General features: G+C 30.6%; 2 long non-coding RNA genes across 4 annotated transcripts; both read left to right on the top strand.

The window, feature by feature from the left end:
* Positions 1 to 2,976: 2,976 nt before the first annotated feature.
* On the top strand, positions 2,977 to 6,287 carry LOC110716195. The gene is made up of 3 exons (XR_002510417.1): positions 2,977 to 3,364; positions 4,328 to 4,717; positions 5,890 to 6,287. It is a non-coding gene; the product is annotated as an uncharacterized LOC110716195 (long non-coding RNA).
* Positions 6,288 to 11,954: 5,667 nt separating this feature from the next.
* LOC110716179 lies at positions 11,955 to 16,242 on the top strand. 3 transcript variants are annotated; one of them, XR_002510407.1, is made up of 5 exons: positions 11,955 to 12,164; positions 13,403 to 13,898; positions 14,226 to 14,257; positions 15,265 to 15,593; positions 15,703 to 16,242. It is a non-coding gene; the product is annotated as an uncharacterized LOC110716179 (long non-coding RNA). The 3 variants fall into 3 exon arrangements; XR_002510405.1 differs by having other exon boundaries at positions 14,226 to 14,277; XR_002510406.1 differs by having other exon boundaries at positions 14,226 to 14,277; positions 15,262 to 15,593.
* The last annotated feature ends 258 nt before the right edge of the window (positions 16,243 to 16,500 follow it).

Here is a 16,500-nt window from a genome sequence, read left to right as displayed (position 1 = left end):
ATCCTTGAATAATTTGTTTTTACTATACAAAATCCACCAATTGATGCGAAATTGTCGTCTTTATGTAATCGAAATATAAATTTTAAGTTTTTCAAAAATCTGGGTTCCACGAAATTCTGAGAAGAAAATGATAAAAAAATATTGCGAAACCTATTTGATCCGAAAAAAACAATTATGTAAATTTAAATCTTGTTTGTGTATATGTAACTATGTAAATAACCCAGATACATATTGGACATTACCTATATGAAATATCTACATTAATTATTGGCTATGACCATACGTTCATTTGGACATTACTAATTATTATATTGAAATGTACTTCAAATGCTATTTAGATGATGTGATTAAAATTTAATTGGATTTGTACCAATTATGCATGTCTAATTGCCGTGTATATGTTTTCAAAAAAAAATAAAAAATTGCCGTGTATATTATGTTTTTGTACTTTCTAAATAATAAATTGACATTGCTAAATTGTATTTCCTTTACTTTGCAATTTTAAACTGGTAATATCCTACTACTATACCATTTGTGTCATAAAACCAACTATACTAAAATTCGATTCAAATTCTAATATTTAAATATTTTATATATGTATATTGATAGTTATTAATTATACTATATGTTAGTACCTATAATTAAAAACCCACAATTTTGTTAGTAGTAGAAAATTATATCTCAATACTTAAAGATTAAACAACTATAATATTAATTATTGATGAATATAATGTATATACCGAGTATTTTTGTCAAAGGAGATAATAGCTTCTGTTACATGCAACGTATTTTATGGAGATTGATTCCTAGTTTGTAGCCTAGGGTCAAGCTTATACTTTGTATAGATTCTGTACAATTGAATGAGAATAGGAAACAAAATATTCCCATCTCAGAATTGGATGACCTTCTCATTAGCATGCTAAACACATACGGAGTATATACAGATTACAAGTCAAAAGCTAGCCTACAATTAAGGCATTATACAAGGGAAGGATATACACAAAATATACTCTTAACTAAATTAGAGATATGTACATAAAAGTATAAAACAGAATATAAGATAATTATATCATATATTCTAACAATAATGATGAAACTTGTTTCGGGTTTTCTGATGTCTTGCGGGAGAGTTACAATTCCGAGACTGGAACCGGACGCCTGTACCTGCAAAACAAACGGATGCTCCGGATGATTGGAGATCCGCCTCCGACGGTCAAGTTAGTACTTGATTAAGGAGTAATTAATGCGGAAATTAAAGTGATTGAGTCTCTCTAGGTGAGAGTATTTAATGTGTGTAATCTGCGTCTTTTGCGTAATCTCCCTTAATGAGGATTAAGGGAGGTATTTATAACCTCGGGAAACGTGTCAATCTAGGTTTAGGTTAACCTTGGGCTGATTGGGCTTCCCTCGGAAGTTGGGCCTAGGTGACCGGCTTCTCCGTTAGGCATGGAGTATGCCTCATGTCATGACATAATAAGTCCAGGGTGGACGAATAAGCGTGTGCCACGTGGCAAGCTCTGAGAGGTCCAACTGGGGGACACTTGGCAGGACCTGATTGGCCCACGTGGCGCATTCCGATTGGTGGGAGCAAAATCCCCTAATCAAAACTCATATGAATTATTTTCCTTCCTTTTTTTTAAAGAAAAATTAATTATGAGCTCAGAACGCCTAAACAGTAAACACATCAAACTAATCAGAGAAATGTAGAGGACCCTCCTTCCACTTAGGCGCAGCTATCCTCACAGCTCAATTATTTTTCCTTCCTTTCAAAAAATTCAATCAAATTCATTTCTTTTTTTGTTAAAAAATCAATCATAAAGCAAATCAATTAAATTCTTTAAATTTCTATTCAAAAAATCAATTAAGTCAGTCACATTCATATGAAATATTTTGTTTACAAATAAAGGTATGGATGTAACATTGAATGTGCTATCAACAGCTAATCTTAATCTTATATTAAAGGCAAAGATTTTTGTACATTAATCGGGAATTTATCGCATGCCATTATTTACTTGTATTGTATTTTTGAATAGTTGTTATGACTACTAGAGATAAGCCCGTGCGACGTACAGTTTTAGTAAATATTTTTAATTAATTTAAGATTTTTTTATATGAAGATCATTCATCGGATATTTGAGTAAAATTCCTAATATCATAAGATAATTTTTTTAAAAAAAAATTAACACTAAAGTTATCTTTTGTAGGTTTATTTATTTTACGTGGCACTTGACTTTAAAAACCCAAACCATATTCTTCAATTTTGCTTAATAAAAAATAAATGACAAATCATTTTATTTATTGATTAAAATAAGTCCTTTGCAAATGCATTTTTTTATATACTCGTTCTGTTTCAAAATGTTAGTCTCATCTAAAATTTTTTAACTATTAAAAAAATAAGGGGGAATCTTTCGTTTTATTCGTTTCGATGAGTACATTTTTAATATCTAATTTTTATAATATTTGTTAGGGAGAGATTAAAGATATTTACGATCAATGATTTACATCCATATATGTAAAAAAAAATAATTATTAGTTTTTATAAATAATTTAAATTTTAATTGTTCACAATTCGTTATTTTTATCTATGTGGAAAAATTCTTAAATCTTATTCGTCACTTTTTCTTAGGTGGCGAGTGAATTTTTTAATTCTAAAATAAATTATTATTCTTATGTGCACTAGTAGAAAAAAGCTCATTTGTAAGGCCCTATTAGTAACCTACGTATGTTACGTTAGTTACTGAAAGAGCATTAGTAACTAACAAAATTAGTGTTGGTTACAAATAAATTAATATTAGTAACCCGCGTGGTTAGGTCAGTTACTAATACTTGGTCAAAGATTGTCCAACCAAACATTAGTAACGTGCGGAAAAAAGGCCAGTTATAAATAGTTGGTACAACTTTACTAACCTTCTTTACTCGTAACTAGCTTTAGCAATAACTAGCTTTAGCAAAGCCAGTTACTAATCTTCCTTGATTAAACGGTTAAATATATCACGCCCTCAGTTTTACCTTTCTCTCTCATGAAGATTATGGGCTACCCTATTTCTTCTCTCTTTCACCCTTATTCAAAACCTTCTCTTTTCTCAATCCTCTTATAAGTTTGTTAGATCTCTTCGTTGTTTAATTACTCTGATTCGAAATTCAATGAGGTAGTACGAGGTGAATCTAGAGAAAATTAGATCTCTTAAGTTGGGAGGAAGAGGTAAAACCCTAGGTTTCGGGCCAACGAAGTGAGCGATTTCTCTGGTTTTGACGTTTCCAATGGGTCTTTATTTCTCAGATTTTGAAGGCTATGAAGTACACTGAGCACTACGTCGGAGATCCATCAAGTCTAGTCATCGTCCTTGCGTACCTTGCTGTTGAGGTTTTTTTCTCCCTTGTCTTGATTTCAATGATTTTTAAAAATTTGTTATTTTGTACGTTAATTTTGTAGGGATTTAATTTGCTAATAATTTTATTATACTCCGTAATAAAATAATATTTTACAAATCGTTTGAAGTTTGTGTAATTTGGTGTTAAATTTGGTTAGCCGTGAAGGCTCTGACTGAAATTTCATTTTGTCGGGCTAGGATTTGAAGCTATCAATCTTGTGTTTGAACAATTCATATATGTTTACTTCTTATTCTATGTGATTTCTGATTAATTGGTAACATATATATATATATATATATATATATATATATATATATATATATATATATATATATATATCCATTTTTTTTGTTCTTCATTTAAATTTATCTTCAATAATGTCATTGAGTTTTTCCCAAGTTTTTTGAACAATTATTTGATGTTAATTTTTCTTTCCTAGGTAATTAATTGTAGACTTATAGAGTAGTATTTTTGCAGTATATGAGCCAAATTTAGAGTTCATTAATTAGAATGGGGGTGTTAGATTTGAACAATTTTGTGAATTAATAAAGTTGTATAGTATGCATAATACTAATCATGTGAAAGTCCACTACTAGAATTTTATATGTTCAGCAAGATTAAAGTCATTACACTTTCATTTGCCAATTAAACGTGGTATTCTAATTGCATTTTTGTTTTTGGTGATTTTCTTTCTATTGTTGTATATAATGAAGCTGATTTTTTTGTTTATGTGTGAGGTGGTGTTGAATGTCAGAGTCTTAAAGTTAGTATGAGGTGTATATGAAACTATATGCAGTTGTTTAAGAGTGTATGTGAGGCTGCATGTGTGCAAGAGTGATTTTGAGGTTGTGATTATATGTATGGGGTAATGTGTTTTAGATTACTGGTTTATTATTTTTAAACAATAATTTACTTAATCAATTCATGATATTAAGATTAATTTCATTCCAAATAGGCGCTATTTTTACCAAGTAAATTATGTTGTGGAAGAACTCCAAAAGTGCCAATGATGATGCTGATGATGCAAAGACATTAAAGAAATTCTCAAAGCTTACTCCTGAAGGGGCAGCCTAAAACATGTTGATTCTCAAAAGGATGATGCAAGTGATCCAAAGAAAGGAAAAGATAAGAACAACAAGAAGAAAAAGAAGAAAGGGCCAACCAGAGACTCTAAGCATGAGAGTGAATACAAGAAGGGTTTGAGACCTGTTCTCTGGTTGACCCTATCTTTGACAACAGAGGAGCTTTTGCCATTGCTAGATGTATTAGCTAATAAGGTTAAGGCTGTTAGGGGACTTCGAGAACTTTTAACCACTAAGCTACCATTCGTGACATTCCTGTCAAGGTACTTTCATTTACCTCTTCTATATCATCTTTCAATGCTTCCTTGTGCTGATTTTTGTGTTTTTGTATGTTTATGTTGTATTTCTCATTTATTACCTTTATATGAGAGTTTGTGAAATTATTATTACCCCGTCATTTATTGAGTGGCATGTACCTGTCCTCTAATGTCCATTTTATACTTCCAATTTCAAAACTTGATTTTTTTTCTCTGATATTGTCTATCATTGGAAGAAACAATTCACAATTACTAGGATCTTATGGTAAAATCTTGCATGAGTTGACTATGTCATATAAAACGAGCCACTTATGCATGTTCCCTTCCATGAAATAGATATGGATTATGGACCTATGGTAGTATATAGTTCTTCAAAATTTAGTTAGATAAGTCTACTATTACACCACTCTATTGTAAACTAGTTTATTTGCACATTCCATCAAAATATAATTAGCAGAATAATTCCATGGATGGGAGTTTGTGTGAAATCGGATGTGAATTGAGTAAAGATCTATAACTCATCTATTCTAGCCTTTATCTCTCTGCCTTTCTGTCCCCATTAAGAGATAATTGACAAAAAGTGAGAACAAATAATAAACATATATATATATATATATATAAAGGAAATAAGTATGAGGCTGTGTACGTGGTTCACTAGTTCAGTGTGCTGTAGATGGGATTGGTTGGTTCTACTGCGTCGTGATCTAATTTTAGCTGATGCTCTAGTCCCATACTAAGTTGGAAGCTGATTTTACCATTAGAAGAGTATGCAAAAATGATGTGATTGTTTTTTTAATTTTTTTTCTTTTATATTAAGTGGTTAAACAGTAGATTGGTTGTTTGCATTTCCTATTCCCTATTTCCCTTGGTAGGAGAACGCTATTGTATCTTGCTTGACAAGTAGAGGATATAATATTTTTCCCTTATAAAATAAGTATATGAAAAAATATATATTTTTAATGTGATTTACAAGCTCTTTAGAAAGTTCTTTGGGATATTTGAGGGTCTCTTGTTTGGATAAATTTCTATTTGAACATTGCTAAAGCTAAATATAGCACAAGTCAAGTGATATGATCTTGTAGTACAGCTTCTCCAGAGTAAATTGTATGATTACAATTGCATATTGTGACAATTTTATTATGAAAGTTTCCCAAGGTCTAAACATCACTATTTTACAGGAAGCTTGTACTCAATCTGTAATTTCTGCTCTCACTGCTAATTAAGTTGCTGTTGTCGCTGCTGCCTCTGTTGCTATTGTCGAGCGTTGCTGCCTTTGTTGCTGTTGTCGCTGCTGCTTTAATTGGTGCAGTTAATTATACTACATACCTTGTTCAATTAATATCAATCTAATCATTGAACAATTGTCAGGATGCATAATTATATTACACTAGTAATTATTTTGGAGTACATGTTTTATTGGTTGAATTATAATAGGTTTTAACCCATAGATTAATACTCATTGTATTTATTATTGTACAAAAGTTGGGTTAATAATTTATGGTGCTTCACATTAAAAAAAAATGTAGCGTGGGTAATGGCAGTAGGGCCATCTGCTACTATTGCCATTTTTTAAAAATTTAAATAAAATGCTATTTACTAAAAATGTAGCGTTAAGATTTGCCAGTTACTAAAAATACCCTAATTGTAACCGGCGCAACTTAATGTCAGTTACGAATAGTATGCTTTCTAACTTGGAAAATTGACTTTTTTTAACTGGCGTTAGGTTGAGTCAGTTACGAATAGTACATTATTTGTAACTAACATTAGCCGGTTACGAATAATTTTCAGTAGTTGTAACGGGTGACATTCACAACTAACATTGCCAGTTACAAAAAGTCAGTTTCGCCAGTTACAAATAGCATTTTTTCTACTAGTGGTGGCGCGTCGAATGCTCCCGAAAAATGCCAACTTTATTTATATATATTAGATATGTGTACATTTTTTTTGAGGGGTTATATGTATACAAAATACAAAATTTGTCACCCAAAATATAATTTACTAGCAGACAAAGGAATTGTTTTTTGATATTTACGTAATTTACGCATTGTAACTGTGTTAGATACATGTCTTTGGACTTTTGGTTAGGTCGAAATTTTAAATGTAAGGAAAATGAATGTAATCACACAATTAAGAAAAAGGGTGTTGGTATAAACTTGCTTTGGGTATTAACCTTATGCATTGTATGTATAATTGATATTACAAAAAATTGTTATCATAGGAAAATGGCTTATTATAGACATTAGGACTTAAACTACATATAATTATCATTAGGTAAAAATCGTGTGTGTGGCAAATATATCACACGTAATATAATAATGTTAATTTGACTCTTGACTTGCCTCTATAATCTCTTAAAATATGATTAAATTCTTATGAATAGTCCTAAACGATTTTCCCATGGAATTTTTCTAAAGGTGGGTGTTTTATTGTTTTAATTAGTTATATTGAAGTATATGCTTATAGAATTAATACCACTATAGTAGATATATAAGTTACCATTGATATCAAACCTTACTTTGGTAACATGAAATGTGGTTTGTCTAGTGAAGACTAAAGTTATATTCACTATCAATTAAGAATATAACAAGATATTAATGAATTAAAAAGCAATACTTGGTAATGTCCAAAGAACGTATGGTCGTGGCCAATAATTAATAGAGATGTTTCATATAGGTTATGTCCTATCTGTACTTGGGTAAAATCTAATCCATATACACGAACACGATTTTAATTTACATATTCGTTTTTTTGGATCAAAAAAGATTTTGTATAATAATTGTATCGGTTTCTTCTTAGAATTTTCTAACGAACCCATATTCTTGAAAAACTTAAAAATTTTGATTTCAATTACATAAAACCGGCTATTTCGCATCAATGAATGGATATTGTACAATAAAAAAACAATTATTGAAGGAATAAAAACCCAATCCCATGTTCGCTAAAACTCGGAATTTGAAAAACTCAAAAATTTTGAATATACTATTTGGATCTGGCCATATTTTTTATGTCCATCGTTGCGCAAGTACCACTAATTTAAACTGGTCATTAATTAGAGGTTAAATTCATTCATAAATTAAGAACAATGAAAAAGCATGAAGAACAACGAAGAACACTGAAGAAAAATTTATTATTTTGATTTTTTTTATTTAATCTTATTTAGGATTTTATTTAAAAGTAATTTTAGTATAATATTTTCGAAAAAAAATATATAATTTCAAAAAATCAAAAATAATTTCCGAAAATGGCAAAGAATTACAAAAAGAAAAAAAAAAGGTTTGACCAACTATTTAAGTAAAGGAAAAATTGGCCAATCAAATTTTATTATAGTGGTGGTCAAAATGAGGAATGACCATATTAGAATTTTTATACATTTATTAGGATCATGTGTTTCCATATCATCAACTTTCAATACCGAATCTAGTAGCCATACCTCTTAAATAGAGACCATCAGGAGAGGCTATATGAACCTTTGACCGTACCTGACTTGTTTACTTTCATCAAAACACTAACCGACATCAGAATTCAAAATACATTATATCTTTCTAATCCATTACTGCATCTGCACATATGTATGATATAGAGGAAATACCTCAACTTGAATCTCAATTGACATGAAAGATGTGCTAAACAGTTTAGGCTATGTGTGATTGAACGAAATCTGGAAACATAATCTTAAATTTACGGAAATCAATTACAATTTTAAAGTTCAAGTTAGACGAAAATTTTATAGGTTACAAAAGAAATAAAAAATTCTAATAAAGAAGTATGAGATTTATACAAGACAAAAAAATTAACGAAGTAGAACAAAGTAGATTAAAAATGAACACAAATTTCATCCAAAATTATTACAATAGGAGAGAAGAAAAACTTCTAGTCAAGGTGAGAAAGAATTCTGATTAGATGCAAGTACAGAAGGTGGAAAGGCTAAAACAAAGCAATTCAAAATAGGCTAAATTGCTTATACTAACAAGTGAAAAATAAATTAACTTTTTTTTTAAGTAAACAATTGAATTAACTATAGACTCTGATTTTAAAATTTAGAAAAATTAAAAAATTACCACACCATAAAAGCTGCTTCAATGGAGGAGAAAAAGCTCGGTCGGCGCTTCAATGGAGAACTAATCGTTCACTTCAATAGAGGAGGGACTGAGGGAGAGTAGAGAAATAAAGGAGTAAGGGGAGAAAAGGGCGTAGGAAGAAAGGAAGAGGAAAAGTGTTGAATCACATCAAGAATAACGCCTAATGACAAACAAGTAGTAAACATTAATAGGGGTATATGGGTAAATAAATAATTTAATGTAATACGGGTATATGGGTAAATAAATATTTTGAGGAGTATATATTTCCTAACACTGTTCATAAGATCGTTCACTTCAATAGAGGAGGGACCGAGGGAGAGTAGAGAAATAAAGGAGTAAGGAGAGAAAAGGGCGCAGGAAGAAAGGAAGAGGAAAAGCGTTGAATCACATCAAGAATAACGCCTAATGACAAACAAGCAGTAAACATTAATAGGGGTATATGGGTAAATAAATATTTTAATAGGGGTATAGGGGTAAATAAATATTTTGAGGGGTATATATGTCCTAACACTGTTCATAAGAGTATTCTCCCACTTTTTATAAGATAGGGAATTATATACACTATATGACTAAACAATATAAGTTTGAAGTTAGATAACTCACCAAACATTGTACATTTTCTTCAATTAAACTTAAAATTTACACTTATAAAATTTCACACACCCTCCTCTACTCATTTAAAATTGAAATAAATCATTCATCTAAAAATGATTATATTCATGATTTTAATGTACATTTATAAAAATATTATTTAATGAAATATATATATATATAATAGTTATATGAATAATGTGTCATAATAAAAAGACAAAATATAACTAAAATCAATTAATTTTCTGTTTTTGTCACACATAGGGGATATTTGGTAATTAGTGTTTTGACCAAAAAAGACCTTATTTGACCAAGTTAGAGATTTGACTACACAAATCATCTATTTTGGGTGTTTGGTAAAAGAGCTTTTTAAATGAGTTGATTGGGACAAATCAGCTAATTTGTAAAAAGTTAAAATATAGTGCTTTTTAAGTTAGCTATTGAATAATAGGATTCAAATGATGACATGTTTGCCTTTTCAATTTCTTACTCTAATCAATCCAAAACTATCAAATATTCCAACCTTTTTTAAATTTTTTTTTTCTTTTTTTTACCAAAGCTCTTCTCCTTCTTTCCTTCCACGAAGCTACTGAAGGTGTGTGGAAGTTAGCCCACTATTAAGCATCTTCCAATTTTATTAGCCATAGTTACACTAAGGTAAGCTAATTTCTTTTCCATGTTCATAATTTACATTATATGTTTTTAATTATTTATTTATTTAATTGTTCATAATCGTTAATTGCATAGAAAATGAAACACTACTTGAAATGGTGTTGTATTTCTTTTCCTCATCATAACAAGAATTTTTTTTTTTCTCTTCTCTAATTTTTGATAATTATAAGGTTAGAGAAAGCTCATTTAATTCCTTTTTCCAAAGAAAATTTCATCTACCTTCTGGTTATTGGTATTTAGATCGACACTTGCAAAAGTTATTCTACTCATCAATTTTTGAGATTAGCTAAGCTAATAGTACGGTTTTATTTGTTGATTTGATATCGTCAATGAACATTATTTATTGATTTATTTTTTTGCGCGATACTGAGTTTTCTTTTATTAACATTTAATTTCTGCAATGTAAGTGATAAACAAATTATGATTGTAGTTATTAATGTTTATATTGTACTCATTGTGTGACTCATTTCTTTAGATTTCGCTGCAAATTATTAATTTTTAAGCATTGTTGAGATATTTCTCTCCCTGTATCTATTTGTAATGTGTACAATCTAGGTTTTATTTACACACTTTTTATGTTAAATTTTAGTGTTATTATCTGATTTTGTAAACTTTGTTAATATCTAATAGTCACGGTTTCTTACTTACATTATAGGTTACAAATATATTTTTATTTCATCTTTTTGACATTTTTTTATCTTCATTTTTGCAGGGCACTAATACAAACTAGATTGGTAATGATAATGGAGATTGGAAAACTGCCCAATAATTTACAACTCAACCTTGTGCAATTATTATAGCCAACCTCGTGATGATCTGCTGATTTGGAGTTGTTTGGCATTCATATTTTTTGAACAAGATGATGAATTCCGATGAACTTAAATTTATGAGAAATCATGTTACTGTACTGTACTGTTTTTAGGGATATTGTACTGTACATGAATTTGGACATGTGTATTTATTTTTATTGAACCTATTAAAGATAAACCTTCTTTGTATACTAATAGTTCATTTGCAAAAATATACAAAAAAAATTTCTTGTGCACAATTATTTTCATAACACAAATTTCCATTTAAGCAGCTATGGTGATTAGGTTTGTTAGCGTAAAATTTTGTTGGTCAATAGGTAAAAGACGATCAAATTTGTGCAAAACTATACCATGTTTTGGACGACGAATTGATGTATTCATTGCACAAAAGTTATAAATGGGCGGCGTCTTATGTCGTTGTTGCAAAAAGATCACTTCTTCGGCAACAAAATTTTGTGACGCACAAACTATACATTGGGCAACAAGTTTTGTATTAGTCACCCAAAATAGTTAGGGCGTCAATGACAAGGCAACAAGCTCACGACGAGTTCGGTTTCGTCGCACAAAGCTCGTTTTTCTTGTAGTTCAGGCGACGAAATGTAGACTTTGGGTGACAAATAAGTTTGTTGCCCAAACAATTTTTCTTGTAGTTCGTAATTGCATGATGGTAAGAAGTTTTTATAAAATAAGTGTTATAATTACATGGGGTCGGTTTTCTAAGAGACAATGATATTAACTACGATTTAACTCATATGATGACGCCTACGTAGCTCATCAAACCAAGAGGAACAATTCAGTTATTGTGTGATCTAGTAAATATTAAACCTTAAAGCACTAGTACAAAATTGGGCTTAAATAACACCCATGGGTAACACTTTAAAAATTTTAGAATTATTTGATTTTTACGTAACACTTTTGTAACATTGTTGTATTAAGTAACATTTTTTGTAACACATTAATATTATGTAACACTTTATGATAACACTTTGATATTAGGTATCATTTAGTTGTAACACTTAATTTGATGTTACTCAATCCTTTTATTTTCTAATTAAATATATTTTTCTTCTAATCCCATTGTAGAAAAAATTAATCGGTGCCCTTTACTTTAATTTTTCATTCTAATCTATCTACTCCTCTCATTCTCGCTCAAAAATGTTCTCTCAGCATGAGTTTAGATTCTTTAATCCATGGAGTGCAAACACAAGGCTGTTGGGTTGTCACTTCCACTTCATAGATCTACTTCGATCTTTGATTGTTCTTTGAAAGCGAAAGACGGGGTGATCTCTGAGCTACTACCAGGTTCGTGGATCATACAATTTACTTTGATTTTTACTATATTATATACTTAATTTAAGTTCATATGTTTCAAAGTCAACGTTTTGAGCAAAATCGATGAAATTAAGGATTACCCTTTGTTTGATTGATTAAATAATCTCATGGATTATGGTTCAATAATCGAATTGTTTTCTGGGTTGTGTTTAATTTTTAATGATTTAGTGGGGGGTTTTTTTGTGAAAGTTAAATGAGAAATTGAGGAATTGAGATTATGATAATTTGGAAATGGAACCTCAAACCCCATCAAAAAGCAAAAATTCGATGTTGAGGTCATGGATTTACTCTTCTCCAATCTCTCAATTCTCGTTCGGCTTCTTCGCTTTACTCTTCTCCAATCTCTCAATTCCTCCTATTTTTGTTCCTTCTCAATGAAAAATCGTTTCCACCAATAAGTTTTCACTTCCCTCCTTCTTTTTTTTTTTTTTTTTTTTTTTTTTTTTTTTTTTTTTTTCTAATTTAGGGTTTTCATGATGTTTGTTTTAGTGATTTTAGCTTTAATTTGTGTAAGAGTGTGTACAATTCATCCTCAATTTTCTTAAATTAGGTTATCTTTAAATTGCTAGTTATTTGCTGAAATCTGAAGTTTTAGTGATTTTACAATTCAATCTCATGTTTGAAATTTCTGTAAATTTCTATAATATAGATGTATACTACTAGTTAGAATATGGATTGATGGTGAAATTGCTGAAATTATCTTGACTATGTTTTTTGAAATTATGCTATTGGGATTTTAGCTGTTGTGGAGTTTCAAATTGGCTTGATTTTTTCAATTGGGTTGGTGTTGGTGCTTATGGAAAGTTAAGGCCATGTTTTATTCACATTGTAAGTTGACTAAGTTCATTTCAAGGCCGATAAGTTCGGATAAATAAATTCAAATGAGGACATATACGAGTAGATAAGTTAATTAATGGACAAGTTTATTCGACCAATTCCGGGCTTTGTACATCTATTTCATACCTCCTCCAACAAGAAGCTACAATATAGACGCAACTGTCATTGCTGTTGTGTTGATTTGCATTTAATATATGCATTTTGTAGCCTTTTATTGTGTGGGATTTTATATGTCTTTTTTTTCCTCTCTCACACTGCATTGCATTCATAGAATCATTTTACTTTTAATTTGAATTTCCTAGAATAAGTATCTCTTTTTATATGTGAACATGATCTATGCTGTACTTTTTTTAATGAAAACAATGATGCAGAGAAGGGAGGAAATGTTTCAGAAGCACAAGCGTCTCATCATAAAGACAGAAAGGGACCTCCAAACCATTAACAAATAAAACTAGCAAAGCTGAAAGGCGCACATTACAGGAGGTCACAAAGGTGCCAAATCTACATAAAAGATTCAGACTTTGTCATTCATGTGTGTGTGTGTGTGTGTGTGTGGGTGTGTGTGTGTGTGTGTGTGTGTGAGTTGGGGGAGGGGTTAGTCACTAGTTTGAATTTCTGTCAACTATCACGCTTAATGAAAATTTATGGATATACTATCAACAATTTGAGGAGCAACGAACAAACACAAAGTTTGATTGATGAGAGAATTAAGGTATTAGTGGCCAACCTATGCAGTGTGGAGACCTGGTGTTAAACCACCTATTCTTCCTGCATCATTGCTGATTCCAGGTTCCCTTCCCCTAAAGCTAAAATGGGTCCAAGGATCAGATCAGGCTACCTATTTTCCTAGACTTCCTGATTTTCGGGGTAAGTTAATGCTTTCATTCTTTATTGTTTTCTTATGTGATTTTGACAAACTATCATTGTAGTGTTTTATATTTCTATTTGAACTTGTGTTATTTTTTTTTTGTAAGTTAGTGGTTAAATTTAGTTTTATGCGATATAGCACCTCTATTTTGCAGTTGGTTTGATTTGAGGTTTGATATTATAGTGGCAGTCAAATACCCATGAGTTGTTGAATATTCATAGGGTCATTCTTATTTTCATTAGCACCCAAATTAGAATTAGCTAACTGTTGCAATACCCTTTCTACTAGGAATTTCTAAATTAATCTAGACTTTGTTTAATGTGCAGTCAAGTGCTGAGGTTCTCTTTCTATGCTCAAGGTACTCGAATTTCCAGTCAGGTTCTCTTTCTTCTTTCCTGTCTCTTTCATTTTTTTTCTTTTTTGGCTTATATTGAAATCAATGTGGAAAATACATCAATGCCTTGGAATCTTAGGCTGGTTGGCTTGTATATCCTAGTTTTGAATCTTATTTGTACCCTTTCTACTATGATTCTACCATGATAACTTTGTTTTTATATCTATTATTTTTATGCAAAAATCTGCCTATTTTGTGTATATAACTCAAGACTCTCTTATTAATACAGATTAGAAAAATATTGTTGGCTTAGTAGCTAATAATCTAGAACTTGCCTAATATTCTTGCTTCTCTAGGACAACATACATATTCATTTCAGGTTAAGATATTATGGTGTATTGCTAGAGCATGCTTCCAATGGTCAATTGTCTTTCAAATCAGACCTGATGCATTATCATTTGACTGCCATTTCTCCTTGAGCCTGCCAATTTCCTACCACTATCACCATTTCTTTCCCCTCTTAACATTCTATCTTCTATATTGAGCTACAAGAATAATGGAATTCAGAACTAAAATCAGAGCTGAAATTCCGAACTGAATTCAGAGCTGAAATTCCGAACTGAAATCCAGAGCTGAAATCCAGAACTGAAATCAGAGCTGAAATTCAGAACTGAAATCAGAGCTGAAATTCAGAACTGAATTCAGAGCTGAAATCCAGAACTGAATTCAGAGCTGAAATTCAGAACTGAATTCAGAGCTGAAATTCAGAATTGAATTCAGAGCTGAATTTCAGAACTGAAATTAGAGCTGAAATTCAGAACTGAATTCAAGTTGAATTTCAGAACTGAAATCTGCAAAGGGGAGTGTGTGTGTCGTAGTCGGCGTCATTTATTGTAAGTGTAGTGAGAATAATGATATCTTTTACTTAGATGCATATATTAAATACTCTGCTAGGTGTCTGACACTCCAAAAACCTGTTTGTCATCATTGATGTTCGCCGACTAACTCTCTTGTATGTTCTTTGTAAGAAGCAAGATCCAGATGGCAGATTTTGAGAAAGCTAGACAAACAAGGATAGAACAAAATAGAAGCCAGACAAACAAAGATAGAACAAAATAAAAGCAACCAGGGATATGTTCACTAAGGGGAAAGAGCAACAAACCAATAATTCCCGATGAGTTTTTAAAGCCCTATAAAGACCAAATTGTGAAAGAAACTGTAGCAGAATTAATGAAGACACTCAAGCAAATTGATCCGGAAGTGTTGGATACTTTGACTCGATCACTTGAAAATGTGTCATCCAATCCAGAACTTACAAATCATATTCCGATTGTACACTAATGAATAGGAGCGAAATGAGGTAATGGTTAATAATTTAATATATAATCTTTTAAAAAGCATCAATTCTTATTATTGCGTTATTTCATTTTTGTTCTGGTTGTTTGATATATGATGCTTTCACACATAAGATCAATTGGATCAAGATGAAGAATCGGGATAGCAATTTATGATGCTAGAAGAACTCTACTTACTTTTACCGTTGTTTTGCTGCTGCTACTGCTGTTTTGCTGCTGTCTTTTACTGTTACTACTACTACTGTTGTCTAATATGTTGCTGACTCTTGCTCATTCGGTTTGCTGCCACTGCTCTGTTACTGCTGGTACCAACTGATGTCTGCTACTGCTGGAAGCTTCCACTACTATCTGCTACTGCTGGTTGCTGCTAAAGACTACTGATGGTAGCATCTGTTACTGCTTCTGATGTTCGGGTAGCTAGCTGTGTAGCTGCTGCTATAAGCTGTTATTATTAATGCTCTTTACTGTTATTGCTGTCTTTTTTGAAATTTGGAAGTTTTTTTTGTTTTTCCTTACTTTTTCCAAGTTAGAGATCGAACTTAATATTCTTTGTGTTTGGATTATTATATTGTTTGGCCAAACATTAAAATTGGCGTTTATGGATTTTTTTTGTGAGAATTATGAAAGTATTTCAATCCAAATTGTTTTCTATCATATGTGTTGATTTCTTACTCATATAGTTGTTGTACATAATTTTTTTTTATATTTTAAAAAAATATAGTAAATAATAATAATAATAATAATAACAATAATAATAATAATTTTATTATTATTAATAATAATAATAGTAGTAGTAGTAGTAGTAGTAGTAATAATAATAATAATAATAATAATAATAATAATAATAATAATAATAATAAATTTTACCTATTAATCTATAAAGTGTTACATAACTTTGTAAAAAGTGATATA

Source organism: Chenopodium quinoa, unplaced genomic scaffold (genome assembly GCF_001683475.1).
Source record: "Chenopodium quinoa cultivar QQ74 unplaced genomic scaffold, ASM168347v1, whole genome shotgun sequence".
Classification (NCBI taxonomy): Eukaryota; Viridiplantae; Streptophyta; class Magnoliopsida; order Caryophyllales; family Amaranthaceae; genus Chenopodium; species Chenopodium quinoa.
This window is presented reverse-complemented; position numbering and strand designations above follow the sequence as displayed.